The 22,617-nt window shown below is 38.8% G+C and overlaps 1 protein-coding gene across 5 annotated transcripts in view; it reads left to right on the top strand.

Moving 5' to 3' along the window:
- KCNMA1 (potassium calcium-activated channel subfamily M alpha 1) overlaps window positions 1-22,617 on the top strand; it is a 907,067-nt gene that overhangs the window by 677,239 nt on the left and 207,211 nt on the right. The window lies entirely within an intron of this gene.

Raw genomic sequence — 22,617 nt, 5'->3', positions numbered from 1 at the left:
TGGTGGTGGTAGTAGTAATAATAGTAGTAGTAGCTTATATTTCTAGAGTTCTTTAAGGCTTACACTGTGCTTTCCTTGCAAATATCTTGCGTGGTTGGCCAGTCCATAAGGACAATTTGGTGACTGAAAAGAGCCTTTTACACAATGGTCAGACTGCTCATTACCACTTAGGGAAATAGATCTTTATTAAAGGACATTTTCACTCATACAAGGGAAATCAAAAGGGCTAACTTGAGACATCCAGGGGTGAGGAGCCATGAAAGATAGTACTAGAGAGGTTACCAGAACCTTGCTTCAGATAGCCTTTAAAGCAGATGAAAGGGGGGTCAACAAAGGTCCTGGGAGAGGCCACCCTTGGACATGGCACAGTTGGGTTCTACTAGGTTCTTGTCACTACTCTTTATTGATGAATGAAATGTCTGGGTCCTTTGTCACCTCCACATCAGGGCAACTTGTCATCAAAGTCTGTGTGTTTTAGAGGGACTAGGGGAGGATTTCTTTTGAAGTGTATCTAGTTTTTTTTTTCCTCCATCTCTGACGCCACAAGCAGGGAGACATCTGGGAGTGCCGGATAATATCCCAATTACACAGACATGAAACATGAAAGTATCCAGTAGAGAGTAGAAAAGCCAGGAGAAAAAAGGTGTTAGGCAAGAAGAAAGGCATGTCTACCTTAGAGTAGAGAGAGAGGATTTAGGAGGATTTAAATTTTTTTATTTGCTGTTGTTTTTATCGTCACAATTATGCAAACAGAGCTATCCCTATTTTATAGATGAAGAAACTGAGGCTGGAGGTTGTGCCTGGTCACATGTTGAGCAAAAGTCATAATAAGGGTTTAGACTCACATTTCTTCTTATTCCAAGTCCAGTGATCTTTGCTCTGGTCCTGTGGTTCAGATATTTATTTATGGCCTAGGCTAAAGTTTTCAACTGGATTACCTTACCAAAGTCAGAAAAACAGAAATTTTTAGGATAACAAAACTCTGGTGGAGGCCACAAGTAACTCTTTCAAATGTATGAGACTTGGAGTCCTTTGGTGCTAATAGCTTTTGCTGCTATTCAACAAAATAAATAACTTATTTTTACTGAGGAGATAATATTGGGCTGAGAGTTGGAAGACATGACGGGTGGAAAGTGATGAGGTGCCCAGATGATTATCATAATCTAATCTGAGTGATGGTCTTCTGTATATGGCTTTCTTTCCCTCTTCTATGTTATAAACTTATTGAGGACAGGAACTGTGTGTTAGTTTTGTTTCGGCATCTGTAAGGATTCACACAGCAGGTGATTAATAAATGTTCTGTGAAATATACAGACTGCAGGGCTGCATACAACAAAATTTTTCACAGGACTGCCCTATGAATTTAAATTCTTAAATTCCTTAAACTAAGTAGCATTGAGTCTAGAAAATATATTCTTTCATTTAGAAGAACAATTGATGTTATGTTAGAAAGATGGGAGATGAGAAGGACTACCCTTACTTAAAATCTTTGCTAAGCCAATTAACTGTATAAACAAGATTGCTTTATTTAAGAAGGCAGTTTCCAAGCCTCTTCAAACACTGTAGCAGCATCCATAGTAATTGACACACTCACTATCACTAATCAACTTCATCATTATACCAGACATTTAAGAACCTCTACCAAGCAACCCTTTATTAGACTAGGTCTAGGAATATGCATGAAATTAACTGATGAGATTTCTTGAAGCAAATTCTGTAATTCAGACTGACCCTGTCCTCAAGTTTTTTTTTAATTAATTAGGTTTGACTACAGGAAACTGTGATATTAAATAAATACATTCAGACTAAGGATTAGTAAAGCTAACATGGAAGCAACTTGTGCATATGAATGAGATTGATAAGACTAGTCTAGCTAGGAGTTTCTTGATGTTAAGAATAATTAATATCTATACCTTCTCCCCATGCCCTCCATATTAGAAGGAAGGATTGTCACTAAGAGATTCAAACTATGGCCACAGAATATTTTGGCCCAACCAAGTTCTGGTATGGTAGCTTTCTTCAACCAGATGCTGCATCTACTATTGAGAGCATCTGGTTTGGGAGGTTGATATAACATGGGTACTGGTGGAGGGTGGAATAGTTTGTATGTCTGATGTTTTAACTTTATGGTGTCCACATGGTAGCTCAAGTCACATGTCAAAAAGAGTACATGAATGACACTGATTTCTCAACATACTTACAGGACTCCCATCCTGAAAGACCTAACCCTGCCATATAGCCGTCCCATTTGAGATTATTTTTAGGAAGAATTGTTGGGGGAAGAAAGGATCTCATAATAACTTACAAGGGCAGCTAGGTGGTGCCATAATGCACAGAGCACTGGGCCTAGAGTTCAAATCTGGCCCCAGATACGTCCTAGCTGTGTGACCCTGGGCAAGTCACTTAACCCTGTGTGTCTCAGTTTCCTTATCTGTAAAAGGAGCCGGAGAAGGAAATGGCAAACCACTCCAGTACCTTTGCCAAGAAAACCTCAAATGGAGCCAGGAAAAGTTGGACACAACTGATCAACAACATTCACTTAAGAACACACTTTCTTCTCCCAGACTATGTCACAGAACAATTTCTTTCTCAAATCCAGATTCCTCCTGGGCGGAGTTTTCCATATCCATTATTCTGTCCTCTTCACGAAATTTTTCATCACATTAAGGCAGATCCTCAGATGGCTCCTTCTAAGACACACTCCCAGGAATCTAAAAATTGTACGTGGCAGATTTTGGCAGATTCATGGTTTTATTAGTGTGGATACTGCCTCTTAGGGACAAATTGCAAGCTTGTCTCCTCCCCCTCTTATGTTTACTGCCTATGCAACCTTTGGCAACTTAATGAACCTCCATGGGCCTCAGTTTCTTCACCTATAAAATGAGGGAGTTGGGTTAGATAGTATTTAACCCCTCTATGATCCTATGATCTCCCCTCATCCATGCTTATAAAATTATTTGTTCGTGTTTTCTTATTTTTTCCCATAGAGAATCCACCCCCAACACTGGAAGCCATCTTCTTTTAATACCTTTGGGGTACCAATGTATATTTTGAGAGGGTGGGATGTCTCTCATTCTCACTACTTGACCAATGCACCTCCATTTGCATGTCATAGGGAGAGGAACTAGACCTAGGATTCCACACGTAGAGACAATTGCCAGGTCTACCAATGTCAACAGACACCTTCTCTGAAACTTAGTCTTCCAGAATCCCCAAGAACACCAAAAGATCCCATGACATGCCCAGGATCTCATGGCTAGTACACACCAGAGGTGAGACTTGAACCTAATTCTTACTGGTTTTGAGTCAGGCTCTTTATCCACTGTGACATCCTCCTTCTAAAACCACAAATGTTCTCAATAATATCTATTATGGATGAAAGAACTATCAGGGGCTGAAGCTAAGTACAGTTTAGTGGAGAAGTCAAGTCAAATCAACAAGCAATTATGAAGCACTTACAATAGAAAGTGCTAAGTGCAGAAGAAACAAAGGCCCTTCCCTCAAGAAGTTTACATTCTAATTAGAGGAGAAAACATGTAAATAACTACACTGAAGTAAAAATATCTTTTTTTAAATTCAATGAGAGGACCTGGGTTTAAATCCCATCCTTCTCCTTTACTATTTGTATGACCTTGAGCAAGATTCTCTTGGCCTCAGTTTTCTTATTTGTAAAATGAAAGGTTTGGACAAGATGGACTTCTAAGGTTCCTTCTAGTTATAGTTCTATAAGCCTATGAATAACATTAAAAGGAACTTCTGATTTTAAACATTTTCCATTTTATTTCATTGATGTGTATTGGTGCTTTCACACCCTAGCTCTGAAAGTTTCCTTTAGGACCTACCAAATGTGATATTGGGTCAAGGACCCCTTGGCTTGTTTTATGGAATACCTTCCATGTCAGAGGATCACAAATCCAGAGGAATCACTTAGAATTGGGGAATGACAGGTTTCCTAAAGGACATGGGATTGGACCCAGACCTAGAAGCCAGGAAAAAAAAGCATTGCAAAGGGTGAAAATGAAGAGAACTAGCCTCTGCAAACACATAGCTTCTGAAGAAGGCAAGAGAATAGAGAATAGTAAGTAGGCTAATTAGTCAGTCAATAAACATTTATTAAGCACCTACTATGGTCCAGACACCATTCTAAGTTTCCAGGGATACAAAGAAAGGTAAAAGACAGTCTCTGCCCTCAAGGAGCTCCTAGTTGAATAAGAGAGACAACATGCAAACAACTATGTACAGACTATGGAGAGGATAAATTAGTCAACAGAAGCAGGGCACTAGAATTAAGAAAGATTGGGAAAGGCTTCTTGTAGAAGGTGGGATTTTAGCTGGGGCCTGAAGTAAGTCAGGGAAGCCAGAGGTGGAGATGAGAAGAGAGAGCATTCCAGGCACAAAAAAAATATTTAAGAAAGGGAGTAGGGTGAAGGAAGATTCAAAGGATAGGTTGTGGTCAGATTGTGGAAGACTTGAAAGTCAAGGTAATGAGTTTTTATTTGGTAAGCCACGGGGAGGTACTGAATATGTATGAGCAAGTATTAAGTCTGTGCATTAGAGAGAGATGATTTTGACAATAGCATGAAAGAAGAGACTAGAAACAAGAAGAGCTCTTAGGAAGCTATTCTAATAATCCTTTGAGTGGTGGCAGTTCTAGTAGAAAGGAGTAGACCATGTGAGAAATGTTAAAGAAATAGAACTGATGGAATTTGGCCATTGAGTGGATATGGGCAATGCTAGAAAGGAAAGAGATCAAGGTGACTACGGTTTTGAATCTGAGTGACTCGAAGGACGGTGGCATCATCAGTGGAAATAGAGAAGTTAGGAGGAGGGGTGGATATTGAGAAGATATCAGGGCTCATTGAACATTTGAAGAAAACATCACAAGAATAAAACAATGATGAAATCAGCAATTATAACAATAAGGCACATGACATTTACAGTCCATTTGTACTTTTAGAGGACAAGGATTCAATTCTCATTTCTCAAGGTCTCTTGTGTGACTTTGGGCAAATTACTTAGCCACTCTCAGACCCAGTTTCCTCATTTATAAAATGAGGGATTGGAGTAAGTCATCTCCAAGGTATATCTTCCAGCTCTAAACCTATGATCTTACCATCTTAAAATGGGTCTAGAATGGGAGGAAGGACAAGATTTTTTTTTTCAAAGATAACTATTGTAGTAGCCATGCTTATAGCCCTCTAGTCTTGGATTCTGTCCCTGAGAAAAAGATGTGGAAAAAAAGTGATTATCCCATTCCTTGCTCCTTCCTACAAGATCATCTTCAAAGGTTGGAGATGTGATCCCAAATATCCAAGTTTCTGTTCATAACCCAATTTTGAATTTTCCTGACAAGTTTTGCATCTATTTGCTTCTACTGTGCGTCTTCTGAATTAATGAGTTCTTTAAGCTTACTATCCACTTTGTGAGGTTATTTCTCTTTTTATTTACTCAAAACTTTACATGAGATTTAAGGCATGTTCCCCATATTCTAGTATGCTGGGATTTGATGAAGAAGTCAATTTATCCATATCATTTCATTTATGAAAGAGTATCGTATCAGACACCCAGCAATCCTCAGGCTGAGCAGTCATTTGTAATGACTAGTTAAACATTTTGGCCAATAGCTCCTCAATTTCACCCTTGAGTTATTTCAAAACTCTCTAGTGTCTCAGTCCTAGTGAATTATGTACATCTAGTATATCGATTAGGTTTAGAACATCCTGTCTGCTTACAACCATCTGATCTAGAATGGGCAACCTGTTGGTTTCAAGAGAGAGCACAAGGATAGGAATTTCCCTAATATTTTGCTTATCAAGAACAAGGCATGTGATTCATTCAGTCCATCTGTTTTATAATCATTACTGATCACACTGGGTCCCACCAATTCTCCAGCTGAATTCCTTCCTTTGGTGTCTCTAAAGAACCACTTGTTTTTGTATTAAAGTCAGAAGGCTGGTATAAAATAATTTTCCAGGTTTTTTTTGAATTGCCTAATTTCTAGTTTCTCTCTAACCTGCCATATTTAAGTCTTCTCTTTTTTCCATTTGAAATAAAGGTCCATTCTTTGGTGAATATCTCCATGATTTTGCCGGTCCTCTATACTGTTTCCCCCATCCTGTGAGAAAATGATGTGTATGTGTGTATACATATACACACACATATATGATATATGTATATTATCCTTGCCATATATTTACTAAGGGCTTCTAATAAGATTTAGATAGTCTCCAGACATAACAATTTTTAAATTCTCCTTTCAGTGCCTTACCCACTTCACACCAATGATTATGTAGTTAGATTTTTTGTTTTTGTCACAGTTCCACTTTTTAGAATCTCATAATTATGCAATCTCTATCTCTGGTTTTCTCTTTCCCATCAGGATTATGTGTTAATTGTATTGAGATCACCATTGCCACAATTGTTTCCTGCTTCAGTTCCTTTTCCTGAGAGACAATTCTAAAGAAATGAGAGCCATAGGTATTCAGAGTTACATAGGTATTCAGACCTAGTTTTGGCTGAGATGGACTTGTTGAACAGGCAAATGATTTCCTTTATAATCCTGCTACTGCATTTTGAAAAGATCCAGGAAGGAATCATTTTGGCCTACCTAATTTCTGGTTTACACCTAAACTGCTGTATTTGTGGTTAGACCCAATGAGCAGTGCTATGTTCAATTCTGGGCATCAAATTTTAGGAATTACTTTGACAAGTTAGAGTGTGTCTAGAGGAGGATGAGCAAAATGTTGAGGTACCTCAAGGACGTGTCATGCAATATAAATTGAAGAAACTAGGGATATTGACCTGGATTAAGAAAGATAATATATAGAAGGGCAGAACATGAAAGAAGGGAGGCCGTATGAGGGTATAATAGCTGCTTTCAAGCACTTGGAATGCGGTCTTGAGAAAGGGATTATGTTTGTTTTGTTTGGTTCCAAATAGCAGAAGCAAAGTTTGCCAGAAGTCAGGATATGAGTTCAGATGCAAGCTCTGCCACTAGATAATTACTTGACTTGGGGTAAATCATTTATTCCCTGGGCCTCCTTTCTTCATCTATAAAACAAGGGGCCTCGACCCCCAACCCCCACACCCATTCAATGTTTCCAAGGTCTGGAGTTATGATCATATGAACCAGGAGCAATGGGGGAAAAAAAAACTATAGAGAGGCAGATTTATATTCCAGAAATTATAAGGGAAAAAAAAACTTCCCAACAATTAGAGCTATTCCAAAGTGGCATGAGGAAACCACAAGGTGGTGGGTTCCCTTTCACTAGATGGACATCTTCAAGCAAATATTGTAAGATTACTTGCTCAAGAAATTCTTGGTCAGGAATGAGTTCGGCTGGACGGTCTCTGAAGTTGTTTGTAACCCTGGGATTCTGATATTCTTTGGTATATGTAGGGATCATTCCTGGTGCCTAGGATCAAAATGCCTATAAAAATCAGATTAAAAAATAGTTAGTGGTCTTAGGAGCCAGGAAAATGGATGAAGGGCCTTCTGCTTGAAATTAGCTACTCACATTCTCTTGGCTTACTCCAAGGGATAGCCCTACTATGTCCTTTTCTCTTTGCCCAAATCTCTACTTGATCTTGTTCTTGTACTCCAGCGTGTGAAAACCCCATACAATACGAATGTGGCTTGAGGACCAAAGAGCCTAAATGACTGGAACAAGGCAGGGGTGTTTTTTTCAGTAAGGGTGTGACAGAACCAACATACCCACGTGTGTGTTTGAATTCCCCTTTAATAATTTACAGAATATGGGCCTTAATTTTGATCATATGGAGGTCAAAGGTTGCTTCTTTGGGGAAGGTTCTCCAACACAGAGGGCAAATAACAGCAAAATTGGGAAATTATTAGAAGAAAGAGGAGCTGGTTTTTTCTCTCACACTTGATGCTCATTGGCAAATGACAATGGTTTGGATTAGTGTAGAAAATCAAAATGCAAAGCTTGGTGATCCTTGGGAATGTGTCTGTGGCAGTCACTTTGACTTGGTTAGAAACTGCTTTATTTTTCTGACAGAGAATCTGGTTAATATTCTAATTAAACTCACAAATATTAAAAAAAAAAACCACTCAGGAATAGCGGTGAATTTGTTGAAACCCAACCTTCCATTTAGATAAACATAATCCTGAGACTTCTCCTTCTCTCCTGTTAGACCTTAGAAGATCTGAAGTAGGATGTCCATTTTGCCCACATCAACAAAAAATCCATCTATCAGTCCAGTGCCATGACAGTGGCAGCATTTCAAACAGAGGGAGAAGACAATCATAAAATGGGAACCAGAATTCCTTTCCCCCACAGCTCTCATAATTTCTAGAACATTGAATTAAGGAGTTCTCAGACCTTTACAAATTCTCCAGGCAAACATTATTAGCCAGGAGAAGTCCATACAAAATGTGAGAAGATTGCCAGAAAATGTTAATAGAACTTCTGTATAAAAGAAAAAAAAGTGAAAACTTTCCCCCATCTCTTCCCACCCCTCCCTTCTCTCTCCCCACCCGTACACCTCTCTCCCTAACATGATTAGAAAGTCGTTTAATGTGTCTGAAATGTTTGGTCCATCAAAGACAAACGTACATGATTGATGGTGACATGGAACACATTTAACTCATTATACCTTACTTTGCAGTAAAATGATTTGTGTAAACTGTCTGCCTAGCATTAAAGGTAAAACAAACCTCGAAACCCCAAAACGTTATATTTTCATCTAATATTTTCCTTTCGGTTTTATAGTTATAATCACATATGGATTCTTTTACTGTGCTCTTGGCACCAGACTGAAGAATAGAAGGGACAGCCCTGCAGGAAGGTTGCATAAGTTATACCAGAACCCAGTGCCCATTGGGGGAAGAGAAACAAAAACTGCACGTCTTAATGACATCCAAAAATCCCATGGAGAAAAAAAAATATGTCTCTTTGCACCATCCCATTTGTCATCTAGTGGGAGCAAAGGGAAGCCTGTCTTTTTGAGAGAGCATCTGGTCCCAAATCAAAATGACACCTTTCAGACAGCGTTGTCCTTTGAAGAGGCAGTATGGTCCAGTGGGGAAAGAGCTGAATTTGGGTTCAGCAATGACATACTTTCAATACTGACTCATTTTCTGTCTGTAGAACATTCAACTTAACTTCTTGGAAACTCAGTTTCCTCATCTATAAACTGGAGATAATAATATCAGTAGTACATAGCATTCAGGATTGCTCCAAGAATTAAAATGGATAATATGGATACAATGATCAATAGTTTTGGAGTCAAAAGACCTGGATTCCAATTCTGCCTGTGCCATTTGATACATTTATGTTTTAGTCTTTCCTCATCCAGAAAACAAGGGAATTAGATGATATGGCCTTTAAGATCCCTCCTGGTTCTAGAGTGATGATGATTCTTTGAACGATTTAAAGTGCTATAGAAACGCGATGGGCTTCTAGGTGGCACGGTGGATCTAGTGCCAGGCCTGGAATCAGGAAAAGCTCATCTTCCTGAGTTCAAATCCGGCCTCAGACATTTCCTAGCTATATGACCCCGAGCAAGTCACTTCACCTTGTTTGCCTCAGTTTCCTCATCTGTAAAATGAGCTGGAGAAGGAAATGGCAAACCACTCCAGTATCTCTGCCAAGAAAACCCCAAATGGGGTCACAAAGAGTTGGACACGAGTGAAAAATGGCTTTAACAGCAACAACAAAGAAAGTAGTATAAGTGTGGAAGAGAGGATCCTGGATTTGGAGTCAAAGGACCCTAGTTCAAATACCACCTCTCACACCTGCATAACTCTCAGCAGCTCACTTTCCCTCACTGATCTTCTGCTTCCTCATTTGTGTGATAAGCTGGTGGAACTCAAGTGATCCCTGAGACCTCTTTCAGGTCCAAATCTATGTCCTAACATCCATTTCAATTATAGTAAACATTCCAAAATACAGTTGCTATGTCTGGTGGTGGTTATGAATCAAAACAACAACAGAGCACTGCCCCCTTCGCCCCCCATGATAAGCCAAACACACTCTGTGTCCTGTGAAGAGGAGTACAGAACAACGCAAAGGGTTCTAGATTTTGAATCAGAGCATCTCAGTTCAGATCTTGCTGTTTTCAATTCCTGCCCATGTGACCTTGGCCCATTTATTTAACCTCTCTGGGTCTTAGCTTTTCTCATCTCTGAAAAGAGGGGTTTAGACTTATGGCCAGCACTTATCTGTCTCTTTAAGGTTTGTAGATCACTCTCCCATTTTACACATAAAGAAACTGTGGCAAAGACAAGTTAAATGACTTAGCCAAGGTTGCATAGCTCTAATGAGAGTCTATGGAAGAATTTGAACTCTAGTCTTTCCAATTCCAAGTCTATCATTCTATTTACTGTGCCACCTTGCTGAATGTGATGACTTCTAGGGTTCCTTTTAGCCCTAGATTTATGATCCTGAGTTTTCATTTAAGGATTTCAAAATGTGATGGAAAGCAGAAGAAATTAAATCCCAAAGTCCCATTTTGAATTGAGTGTGCTTTAATATGAGAGGAAAAAAGAGAGGGAGAAAGGGAGACAGAGAGAGGAAGAGACAGAAAGAGAGACAAAGATGGAGACGTGGAGAGATAGAAAGTAAGAGAGAGAGGAGAGAGAAAGATAGGTAGAGAGACGGAGATAGAGAGAAAAAGAAAGAGGCAGAGAGAGGGACAGAGAAAGAGAGGGATGGAGAGAGAGAGAAAGAAGAGTGTATGACTGAAGTGTGACTGAAAATAAGGTGTTCTGAGACCTCCCTACCTGATTCCTTTGGCTAGCAACATCTTTTTCCTATTGTGCCGTTTGATCAAGGTAATTTAAACACTGAAAATGAAATACAACACAATTATTTTATTGATCGATATGGAAACCCAGATGGTTTATTTTTAAGCTCTCAAAAGTTCCATCTTTTTTTAATCTTTTGCCTTATGCCCTCTCTCTTTTTCTCCCTCTCTACCCCCCTCTTTCTCTCTTCCTTCCTTCTACTTCATGTGCAAACTCAATAAAATAAAGTTCTCCCTCCCTAGATTCCACAATACCTCCTTCCAGGCCAAAAGAGACACACCAAAGATACACAGGCAAAAGTGGGGAGCTAACTTATTGTCAAATTTGATCTATGTACTGAAAAATAAGATTGATATATTTATTGCAAGTTACCATTTTCTAGGAGTGGAAATTGAAACCCGTGTATATATGGCCCTTCCCATCCCTTCTATCCATGCCTTGTCTGTCTGAATGAAGTTTGGTCTCCCAATACAGAGCTGTCTCCCTGTCTAGACCATGCCTTGCAGCATGGAATTCAGAAGTGAATCAAGCTCTGCGGAGGAATGGGGGAGGGAGATGATGAATGATTTGCTGAAGGGGATGTAAGAAAGCTAATAAGCTTGGGCCCAACCATCTGAGGGAAGAGATGAGCAGGCTGGGTAGCACTGGAGTGGAGCAGCATAGAATGAAGATGGCAGTAAACAGGGAGTTAGGTCCAGAGGGGATAAAGCTCTCCTAATGAAAAGAAAAGAAAAGAAAAGAAAAGAATAATCTTCTAGGGAAAAGAAAAGAAATGCTAACCAGAGCCCTAAAGGGACGCTCCTGATTTCAACCAAGGCAACCCTTAAAATGATGGCATTAAGTAGAGACTGGAATCTAGGAGAAGGGGAGGCTTGAACATGGGAGGTCTTCAGGCTTTTGGGGAAATCTAGCTCTTATCTCTTCCCAGGTGATTTTCTCTGGCAGGGGAGTTCTGATACTGTGTGTATGTGGTCCTATTTGACCCAGAGACACTTGAAATGTGTCCTGTACCTTCACAGAAGTCTCGCAGTACAAAGGTCCTGTGGTGCTGTCTGGGAAAAGAACGTGATAGATAAAGAATTGTCGTAAGGTATCTTTCTGGTATTTTCATTAAGATGGGGTTCAGGATGGATAAGCCCTATGTAGAATTGCTGTAAATAAACTAGCTGAAACAAGCTGTGTTGTGGCGAGGTCTCTTCTGTCTTATTGATTGAACAAAGGTCAGGTGATGAGGATTTTCCATCAACAGGACCCCTCACTACTGTCTTTACCCTGCTTGTTTCATGATAAGATCTTAAGAAGCCGCCTAATTTTTACAAAAATTGGCACTTTGCTAAAAGGAATTGAGATCCATGTGGTCATTAGACAGCCATCTTTAAAGATGGCATGTAATTAAAGTTTTTAAGGAGGCATATCTTTTGTAACCTTGAAAAAAAATTCCATGCAATTTACTTCATGCCTTGAGGTCTGAGAGATGGGTGATTGCACTGATTTGGGTTTGCAGGTCACAGGAACATAAATATCTTCTCCCCAAGAGTCAACATGGATTAGAAGATAATGTGCTGAACTTGGGGTCAAGGCAGACCTGGATTCAAATCCTGACTTTAACACTTACTAGTCAGGTGAACCTGGATAAATTTCTTATTCTCTGTCAGCTTCAGTTTCCTTCTGTGTAAAATGGGCATAATGATAGCAACTACCCGAGTTTTTGTGAGGTAAAGTGAGATGATATTTGTAAAATGCTTTGTAAACCTTAAAACACTACATAAATGCTAGTTATTATTATTATTGCTAACAATAATACCTGATATTAATAGAGTACTTTAAGGTTTACAAAGTGCTTTACTGACAAAATCTCATTTGATTCTTTCAATAACCATCTGAGGCAAATGCTGCACACATCATTGTCCCCATTTTACAGATAGGAAAGCTGAGACTAGAGAGCTTATTACCAACAGCAAGTTGGGCTTTTTAGTATGAAGGTACTGCTGACTGTTGCAGTGCCAGAAGTTTGTTTGAGTATGTGTGGAGAGTAGCCAAGAAGAAGGGAAAGGGAAATATTAATGCTTATCTTTGTGAAACGAGCATCATTCTTTCCCCTTTATCTCCACATTTATCAGTGGACTATGGTCCTCCATCAAGCATTAGCTCCATCTAATGAGAGCTGACTTATCTCTCTGGGCATCCCTATCAGGGGATGCAATATCTCTATGGTGTCAGCCTGACTACAGATGTCTCTGTTTATACCTAATCATGGATATTTATGGTATTGATTCTTAGGACAATGAATTCAGTCAGCTTACCTTTCTTTCCTTGAGGTATAAAATATTGGTTGTCATTTCTTTAGAACGTTTTTTAGAACTAGATTTGATACTGGCAAAACTATTTCTATCAGTGATTGAACATCTCCTATTCTTTGACCTTAAATAGAGAAGTCAGAAAAGAACAAGTCAAAGAGAAGTGGTTGGTTCATTTCCCAAAATACAGGATTAGAAACCAACTTTGGGAATAAAGACCACTGGGAAAGAGGAAAGAAACAGAGTCAGAGGATGTCAAAATGAGAAGGGATCTTAGAGCTCCTTTTCGCCCAACATCTTCATTGTGTAGACAGGGAGAGTGTTTGGGGAGAGCCGTCCTGGGAGCCTGGATCACAATTCAAGGTCGCCATGTTGAGTCTTGTCAATCTCTCATTTGATGAAAAGGTAGTAAGGAGAAAATGAAGACCTAGGCTATCTACACTCAACATACCATTAGGACAATCATTCAGGGAGGATGACTTCCGTTGATAGATGCTATCCTGTGCAAAGCACTATAGGGGTGGGAGCAGAGATGGAGACTCGAACTGATTAGTGTACTCCTCTGGAGAAATATATGGCCTTTCAGACTACTGGATGTGTGTGCTCATACTCACAACCAATGAATTTTTATTTTGATAACAGAGGATAAATCACTTGATGTTATGAATTGCAATATCAAGATGGCAAGATATAGTAGTAGATAGAATGCTGGACTTGAGATCTGAAGGTTTAGGTTCAAATCCCTCCTTACTTACTATCTATAGTGACCATTGGCTAGTTGCGTAAGCTCTCTGAGTTTCTTTCCTCATCTTTAAGATTAGAGGGTAGAACCAGATGGTCTTTGAGATCCTTCCTTACTTTAAATCCATCCAGTAATGAATCATTTCACTAGACTTATTCATAGTGACTGAAGACTGATAGCAAGAGAATCAAAGGACCTTGGTTCAGATCCAGGTTTTACCACTGACATGTGTCACTTTGGACAGGTCACCTCTCTGACTCCACCTCAGTTCCTCATATGAAGGGGCTGGACTAGATGACTGATAAATTCTCTCTTAGCTCTAAATATATAAACCTCATAAATATGTGGTATAGTAGAAAGAACCCTGGACAGAATATCACCAGATGTAGGTTCTAATCCAAAATCAACAATAGACTATAGTTGTGTGGCCTGGGGCAAGTCCAGAATCATAGATAGGAAAGTTTGAAGGGACCTCAGACGTCATTGAATTTAACACAGATATGAATAGGAATTCCTTTGGCAGCATCCCTGATGGGTTAGTTCTCTCTGGGTCTTAGTTTCCTCATCTGTACCATAGTAAGGGCACCATGATGCCTTAGGGTTGAGTATTATTATGGTGCCATCGATGGGTCTGTCTTCTTAGGCAGTGTTACCATAGACACCCGTGGATGGAGTCTAAGACTGGTTTTTTAATTCCATACGATGGCCTTGTTATCAAGGATTACAGAAAGGAGACTAGACTCGAGATTTTATTGGTTTAGGGAACTCTCAGGGAGGAAATTCTTTCCACCAACATAGGTTGGCACCTCTACGAAACTTACAGTATTAGAAAGTTGCCTAAGGGAATGAGAAGTAAGTTGCTTAATGCGGTCATGTAGCTTGTATATCCTGAATTTAAATCCTTCCTCAGACATTTAGGAGCTGTATGATCCTTAGCAAATCATTTAAACTGGCTCAGCTTCTCTTTTCTCATCTATAAAAAATGGGGATGATAATGGGACCTGCCTTATAGAGTTATTTTAAGGGTCAAATGAGATAATACATAAAGTGCTTCACAAGCCTTATGTAAATGATATGTACATGCTTATTGTTAATTATTATCATTGTTACTATTATTTTTATGTCCAATGCATTTTATCAAGGACGTTGAAAAGCTGAAGTGTATTCAGATGAGGTTGACTAGGCTGCTGAGCGGACTAGAAACCTTACTATGCAAGAGTCAATTAAAGGAATTGAGGACATTTAGGCTTAAGAAAAAAAAGATGAGGTGGGAGGGATGGAACATGACAGGATCATAAATTTAACCTCAGAAGGGACCTTGCAGATAATTTTGTCCAGCCCTCTCATTTTTACAAAGGAAGAAACTGAGACATATTGTCTTCAAGAATTTGGCAGATTGCCATAGGGAAAGGGGATTAAACTAGTTATATTTGGATCCAGAGGGGCCAACTAAATGGGTGGAAGTTAGAGACCAGTAGATTTTGACTCAATATAAAGAATACTTTTCTAATAAAATGAGTGGGCTGCTTTGGAAGGTGATGAGTTCTTCAAGAAGAGGAGGTATTCCAGCTTAATGAAATCACCCTGTGACTTAAAGGGAATTTGAGAGAAGTATTAGAGCAGCCATTCGATGAGAAAGCCATAAGCTTGTGTGTGTGTGTGTGTGTATTTCTTACTCATATGAGGAAAAGCTGTGTCTTAACTTGACAACAAAAGGTGGGTACACAGAGCAGAAGCCAAGAGAGTAAGGTAAAGAGACCAGGGCGGCACTTACCGCCTGACCTGGGACAGCAGATCATCCTAGGACAGGAAGATGTCAAACCAGACTTGTCATCCACTAGGGCCTTGGGCCCAAGGATCTGGAGGCTGTGGCCGGAGGAGTGAGTCCCCAGAGGTCTTGTGAGAGGCTTCTCCCTGGCCTTAGTGCATTTGTACCACTATTCCCTGGTCTGATGGATAGATTCCTATGTCCATTGGGCTCTGTGCATCTGGGCAGCTTGGCTATGTTGAGGAAGGCCAGCCATTTTATACAGAAGGGTAGTACCCTTCTCTGTGTTTTGTTTTGTTTGGTTTTCTATTTGGCTTTCCACCTCTGATATAGGCAGCAAGTAACCGATTAGCAAAGTTGAATGGGAGATGGATTATCTCTAGCATGGAAGGTTACAAGCCATAGAAGATTAAAGTTACTCTGTACCAACCATCTGGGGATACAAAGAAAAGCAGAAACAGGCCCTGCCCTCAAGGAGCTTACATTCTAATTGGAAAACCAGTACAGTTATCCCTTCCACATTGAGGGCTTAGGGGCGCAGTGACCCTGCGATCTGGAAAACTATGTAATTTTTTTTGGCCCACCCTTTGTACCAGAAAAGAAGTCTAAATTGTTAAGTATTAAAAGATAAAACATGTTGGTATTGTATAATACTATACTTATATTTTATGTATTTCTAACTTTTCAAACTTTTTCTGTGTTGTCTGCTGGCCTTCATGTGTCATCTGCAGCTTCCACAAAACTCCCCCAAAATTCACATTTAATTTCTTATGCCAACCTGTGATATATCAAAACTATGATGGGGAAAGTCAGGATGTGGAAGGGATAACTGCATATAAATAGATATATATATATACCAGATAATAGCTAGCATTTATACAGCTCCATAAGACTGCAAAGTACTTTACTTATGTTATCTCCTTTCGTCCTCACGACAATCTTGCAAGGTAGGTGCTGTTATTGTCCCCACTTTACAGATGTAGAAACTGAGGCTCACAAAGGTAAAATGACTTGCCCGTAGTTACACAGTTGTTGAACATCTAAAAGCAGAAATTGAACTCAGATTTTTCCGAACTCCAAGTTTAACATTCCAGCCACTGTGGGAGATGGGAGGTAATCACAGGGGAGAAGGCTCAAGCAGCTGGAGAAGAGGGTTTTTTCATAGGAGAGAGACATCATTGCAGGGCCATCTTCTATCCTTTTGAAAAATAAATAAATAAAGGCTTTGGAGGTTACCACAGATGGGATGACTGCTCGTTAGAGATACTATTGATAGGATTTCTGATCTTTTCTGGATTGACCTAGGAGAGCCTAGATCTATAGGCTCAGTCACTAACCATAATGATACATATATATATATATATATATATATATATACACATACACACACACATACATCCATACATCCAATTATATAATTATTATAAATTATATATTATGTAATTATATAATGATGATAAATATGTATGTATACATATATGTGTATATGCACACTTATACACATGTGTATAAGGTGTATGTGTGTGTGTAATCAAATGTCTGCTATGAGCAATGTACTTGGTAGTGAGCATGAACTTAGACTTCCAGAGATAGCGGAAGTTAGAAGGACCTAGAATGCTTATGGTCCATGAGGTCATGACGAGTTAGATACAACTGAACAACTAAACAACAACAAAAGTGGGCAAAGGAAAATAAAACATTGCTCCTGCCCTCAAGGGGCTTTCTATCCTCTTCCTATTTCTCATTTTGATCATCAAAATCCCTTTATTGGGTACCTCTGAGATTCACACTCCCGAAGGAGAGGAGCTATAGTGAAGGAGAAAGGCCCCTTTCCTGGGAGGCTAAATTCCTGTTCAGTATAATTTAACTATTATTTAATTATTATGGGGGCTGCTAGGTGGTGCTGCAGTGGTTAGAGTTGAGGGCCTAGAGTCAGGAAGTCTCATCTTCTTGAGTTCAAATCCGACCTCAGACACTTACTAGCTGTGTGACATTGGGCAAGTCACTTAACCCTGTTTGCCTCAGTTTCCTCATCTGTAAAATTTGCTGGAGAAAGAAATGGCAAACCACTCCAGTATCTTTGCCAAGAAAACCCCAAAAAGTATCATGAAGAATTGGACACGTCCAGAATGACTGAACAATAAACTTATTATGGATGTAGGGAAGTTAATTAACCTCATTAAACCTCAGTGCTCACATGTCTTAGCTACCTCATAGAATGGCTGTGAGGAAGATCCTTTGTAAATTGTAACTATGAATTTGAGACACTAGCATTTTTATACTCTCATTGACATAAGTATGCCTTCCACTGGAGTATAGTAAAATGAAGCCATTCTCAACTGGTGGGATATTGTTCATGTCCTTCCAATAATCTGTCATAGAATCAATCAAACAAGAATCTAATTTTTAAAATACATTTATTGATAGCTTTTATTTTTTCCATCACAAAAATTTCTCACAGTATCTCTCCCCTTTCCACCCCAGAGAAGCTTCCAATATAAAATAATAATAACAATATTTTTTAAGAAATTAAAAAGAAATAGAGGGAGAAGAGAAAAAAATTAGCAAAAGAAACCTGTGCCCTGAAAAAACCTGGAACTCTATGCAATGTAGTGTTCCTGTGGTCCCCCCAACTCTGCAAAAGAGTAGGGTAGGGTTGCCTTCTCATATTGCTTCTGTGGCCCATCCTTGTTCTTTGTTACTCTGTGACATTCACGTTTGACTGATTTATGGTTGTTCTCTCCATTTAGGCTGTTGTAGTCATGGTGTGTATATATATATATATATATATATATATATATATTTGTTTTTTTTCTTGGTTCTGCTTACTTCACTCTGTATCACTGTGTCTTTCCGTGATTCTCTGTATTTGTAATACTTATTATTTCTTATAGCACAGCACTATTCTATTACACTCATGTGCCACATTTTGTTTTGCCATTCTCAATCAATGGATATTTCTTTATTTTCCAATTCTTTGTTTCTACACATGCACAAAAAGATTACTGACATAAATATTTTGGTATATATTGCTACTTTATTCTTATTAATGACTTGCTTGTGATAAAAGCCTAGTAGTGAAACTCTGGGTCACAGGATGGAGATTTTTAGTCACTTAATTTGCATAATTCCAAATTGCCTTCCAGAATGGTTCTACTGACTTACAGCTCCATCAGCAATGTATTAGTGTGCTTCTCTTTCCCCAAGCCCATTAGCTATTCCCATTTTTTGTCATCCTTGCTAATTTGACAAGTGTGAAGTGAAACCTTAGAGCTGTTCTGATTATGATTAGTGATTTAGAGCATTCTTTCACGTGGTTATTTGTTAATGGTCTACATATCTTCTTTTGAGAACTATTTGTTCATATGACCATGCAAACAAGCATGCCTACCTTTTTCTAGGCACTTCATAGGCATTGGCAATTCAAAGATAGAAGTATAATGCTTCCATCCTTCCAGGAGCTTACATTCTGTCTTGGGAGCAAACATGTTCATATATAAAGATACACAAAATAAACAAAAGATAATTGGTTTGGGGACTAGATAGAAAGCTAGAGACATTTCTTAAGGTCTTTTATATTTCAGAGACAACAGTGCAGAACACAGCCTGTCCATCTACTGTCTTTTACTCTTGATGACTGGCCCATCTATTTCTACACATAGCACCTGTGCCTGGATGGTGTCTTATATGTAATGTTTCACATACTTCGTATTGGTCTTTTATGGCAGCAAGCTCACATCAGCCCTTAATCCTTCCATTGCCCTTTCTATGACTTACAGCTTTGATTCTTCAGAGCTTGTGGCATCCCACCTCCTTTAAGACTCAAGTGTTGTTTCTTTTCGATTTTTCCCAGTCTTCCCATGTACTGGAGCCATGCCCTTTAACGTTACCTTCCTTCTACTCTCTATTTACTGTATGTTTACCTGTTGTATGTATAAGCATATATCCTATGTTCTGATTTATAGCAGGTGTCCCAGCAGTTTTAGTGCAGTTTTAAGATTTGATAGCTTAAATAAAGTTTTAATAGTTTCCCCCAACACTTTTCAAAGTGCTAGACACATAATTTTTAAAAAATGTTCATGGGTTGATTGTAGCCATGTATTAATGGGAAGGATGTCAATGTCTAAATAACTTAGTATTATTACTGCTATTGTTGTTATCATCATCATCATCATTAACTAAGATAAACATGAAATCTTTAGAAGTACACAGTTGATTAGTCATTTTTCTGTTGTGTCTGATTCTTCATAACACCATTTGGGGTTTTCTTGGCAAAGATACTGGACTGGTTTGCCTTTCCTTCTTTAGCTCATTTTGCAGATGAGGAAACTGAGGCAAACAAGGTTGAGTGACCTGCCCAGGCCCATATTTGAACTCATGAAGATGAGTCTTCCTGAGTCCAGGCCCAGCATTCTATCTACTGCCCCACCTTAGAAGTGCGCATGACTTCCCAAAAGTGAGCTCTCCTACTGAATACTGATGGACTAATTAATGGTCTGTTTGTCCAGCTGTGTGTCAAGTTCTGGATGATGGACATTTTTCATTTTTTTTTTTTTACCTATGTGAATTTCCAGACCAATTCCTTTTGAGTTACTATGGATCTCACTGAGAGATCAGGAGCACCAAGGGGTTCCTTAGTGAGCATTGTAGGGCTCAGTACAGTTAACATTTGCAAAGAGAAGCATCTATAACGAATCTTTCTTCCATTCTGACTTTGCATAGGATGTTCTCTATGACAGTAGTGTCAAACTCAGAAAGAAATGGGCCCACCAAACTGTACATATGCATGTTGACTTAGAAAGCCACATACCAATATTATCTATATTTTATTGTGTTTTTGTTTTGTTAAACATTTCCAAATTACTTTTTTTCCTGTTTTTACTCAGGGGTGTTAGGCCCTGTTTGACACCTCTGTTCCATGACATTGGCAAACACCTTCGGAAAGCACATTTTTCCATTTTATACCTCCACCTGATAGAAAAAGGAAGTGTTATACCCGACTCTAGGAGCTCAGAGGGTGGTCAATCTATGTGAATGGTTTAACCATTTGTAAACCAGATTTCTTTTTGATGAGCCCCAGATATGCTTTATTAAATCACAGAAGGGAATTTCTAAAGCAATTTCCACCTTCCTGTGGAAAATACTTTCTAGCTGGCAAGAGTTCACACAGAGAGCAATGGAGCCCAATGATGCCCTGGTCTCGGCCCCAGCCTTTGCTACCTGGCTCACAAATAACACATTTGGCTTCCCAGACACCCCAATATCTAAAACTGAGAGGATTTATGCTCACTCCTAGAATAGCTGTTTCCAACCAACAAACAAAAGTTTACAACAGAAACCTTTGCTCTGAAATGAAATCTGGTCTCTTTGGCTCGACTTTATTAGCCCATTATTGTACAGAGAGAGGAGACATAAGTATCCAAAATCTGCTGTCACTGAAACAGAACTGGGTTGGCAAGACCTTCCTTCCTTAGCACTCAATACTGTCCCCATAATGGGACTGGAATTCAGTGCAATTCGCTGTTAGCTTTTAGAAATTAAACGAGTCCAGTTCTTTCTCTATCTCTGTATCTACACAGTCCAATTTGGAGAAGAGATTTGGTTATCATCGAGTTCATTAGATCCTTCCTAAAGCATCTTTCTGATCTTGTCACTCTTCTTCCTTAGAAACCTTGGGACTCTCATTCCCTACAGAACAACACCCAATCTCTTTAACCTGGTATTCTAGAAATTTAAGTTCTGCCCTTAATCTCTCTTTTTCATTTTTATCTCCCATTCTTCCCCTTCAGTCACTTAATACTCCACCAAGTGGGGCCAGTCATTGTCCTCAAATGAAGTCCTTGACTCCTTGCCTCTATTTCACCCTTTCTCTCTTCTGGAATTTGCTTCACTACCCATCTCCACCTGTTAAAATTCTATGCAGCTTTCAAGAGCCATATCAAAGGCCTCCTTCTCCACGAAGTCTTCCATGTTCCTTCAAATTATGGTTATTTCTCCCTTCTCTGTTAAACAAAAGCACATTGCATTTGCTGCTTCCTTCATTTTTTAGTAACATTCTGCCTAATATTTTGATTTATGTTGTACCCATCTTATCTCCTCTACTTGAGTCTGAACTCCTCCAGGGCAGAGGCTATGTCTTATATGTCTCCCTCATGAGCACTCTAGCACCTAATTTGGCTCATAATGGGTGCTCAATAATATTGAAAGTGAATTAAAGCACTGCTAGGTCTGTATTCTAAAGAGATCAGAGAAAAAGGAAAAAGACATACACACACACAAACATATTTATAACATTTCTTTTTTTATAACAACTCTTTTTGTGGTGACAAAGAATTGGATGTTGAAAGGACACCCATAAATGGAGGAATAGTTTAACAAATTGTGGCATATCATTACGATGGAACACTATTGTGCTTAAGAAATGATGGGGAGTGGTTTCAGAAAAACCTGAGAAGATATATGAATTGATGCAAAGTGAAGCAAAGGGAATATTACATACAGTAACAGCAATATTGTAACAATAATCAACTGTGAAAGACTTAGCTACTCTGATCAATACAAAGAACCAAGACAACTCCAAAGAATTCATGATGAAAAATGCTATCCACCTGCAGAGAACTGATAAACTCTGAGTACAAATTAAAGCATATTTTCTTCACTTCATTTTTCTTGCTTTTTTGCAGCATGGCTAATATGGAAATATATTTTACATGATTTCACATATATAATTGATACCACATTGCTTGTCTTCTCAGTGGATAAGAGAAGGATTAGAGGGAGAGAGGATTTGGAAATCAAAACAAAATTAAATGAATGTTAAAAACAAATGATAAATTTTTTAAAAAGAAAGTAAATCAAGATAAAAAAAAACCTGTTTATCTGGGACTCCCCCAAATCTACTTAATCTAAATCATACATTAAAATTTTCTTTATCTTTTGTTTTTAAATCACTTTCATTTCCAAATATATCCTTTCCATACCCAGGAATTCCTTGTAACAAGGAAAGTTAATAAGCTAACTGCATAGGGCCTTAAAATCTGCA

The sequence above is a fragment of the Vombatus ursinus genome, unplaced genomic scaffold, assembly GCF_900497805.2.
Source record: "Vombatus ursinus unplaced genomic scaffold, bare-nosed wombat genome assembly UNPS02000749.1, whole genome shotgun sequence".
NCBI lineage: Eukaryota > Metazoa > Chordata > Mammalia > Diprotodontia > Vombatidae > Vombatus > Vombatus ursinus.
This window is presented reverse-complemented; position numbering and strand designations above follow the sequence as displayed.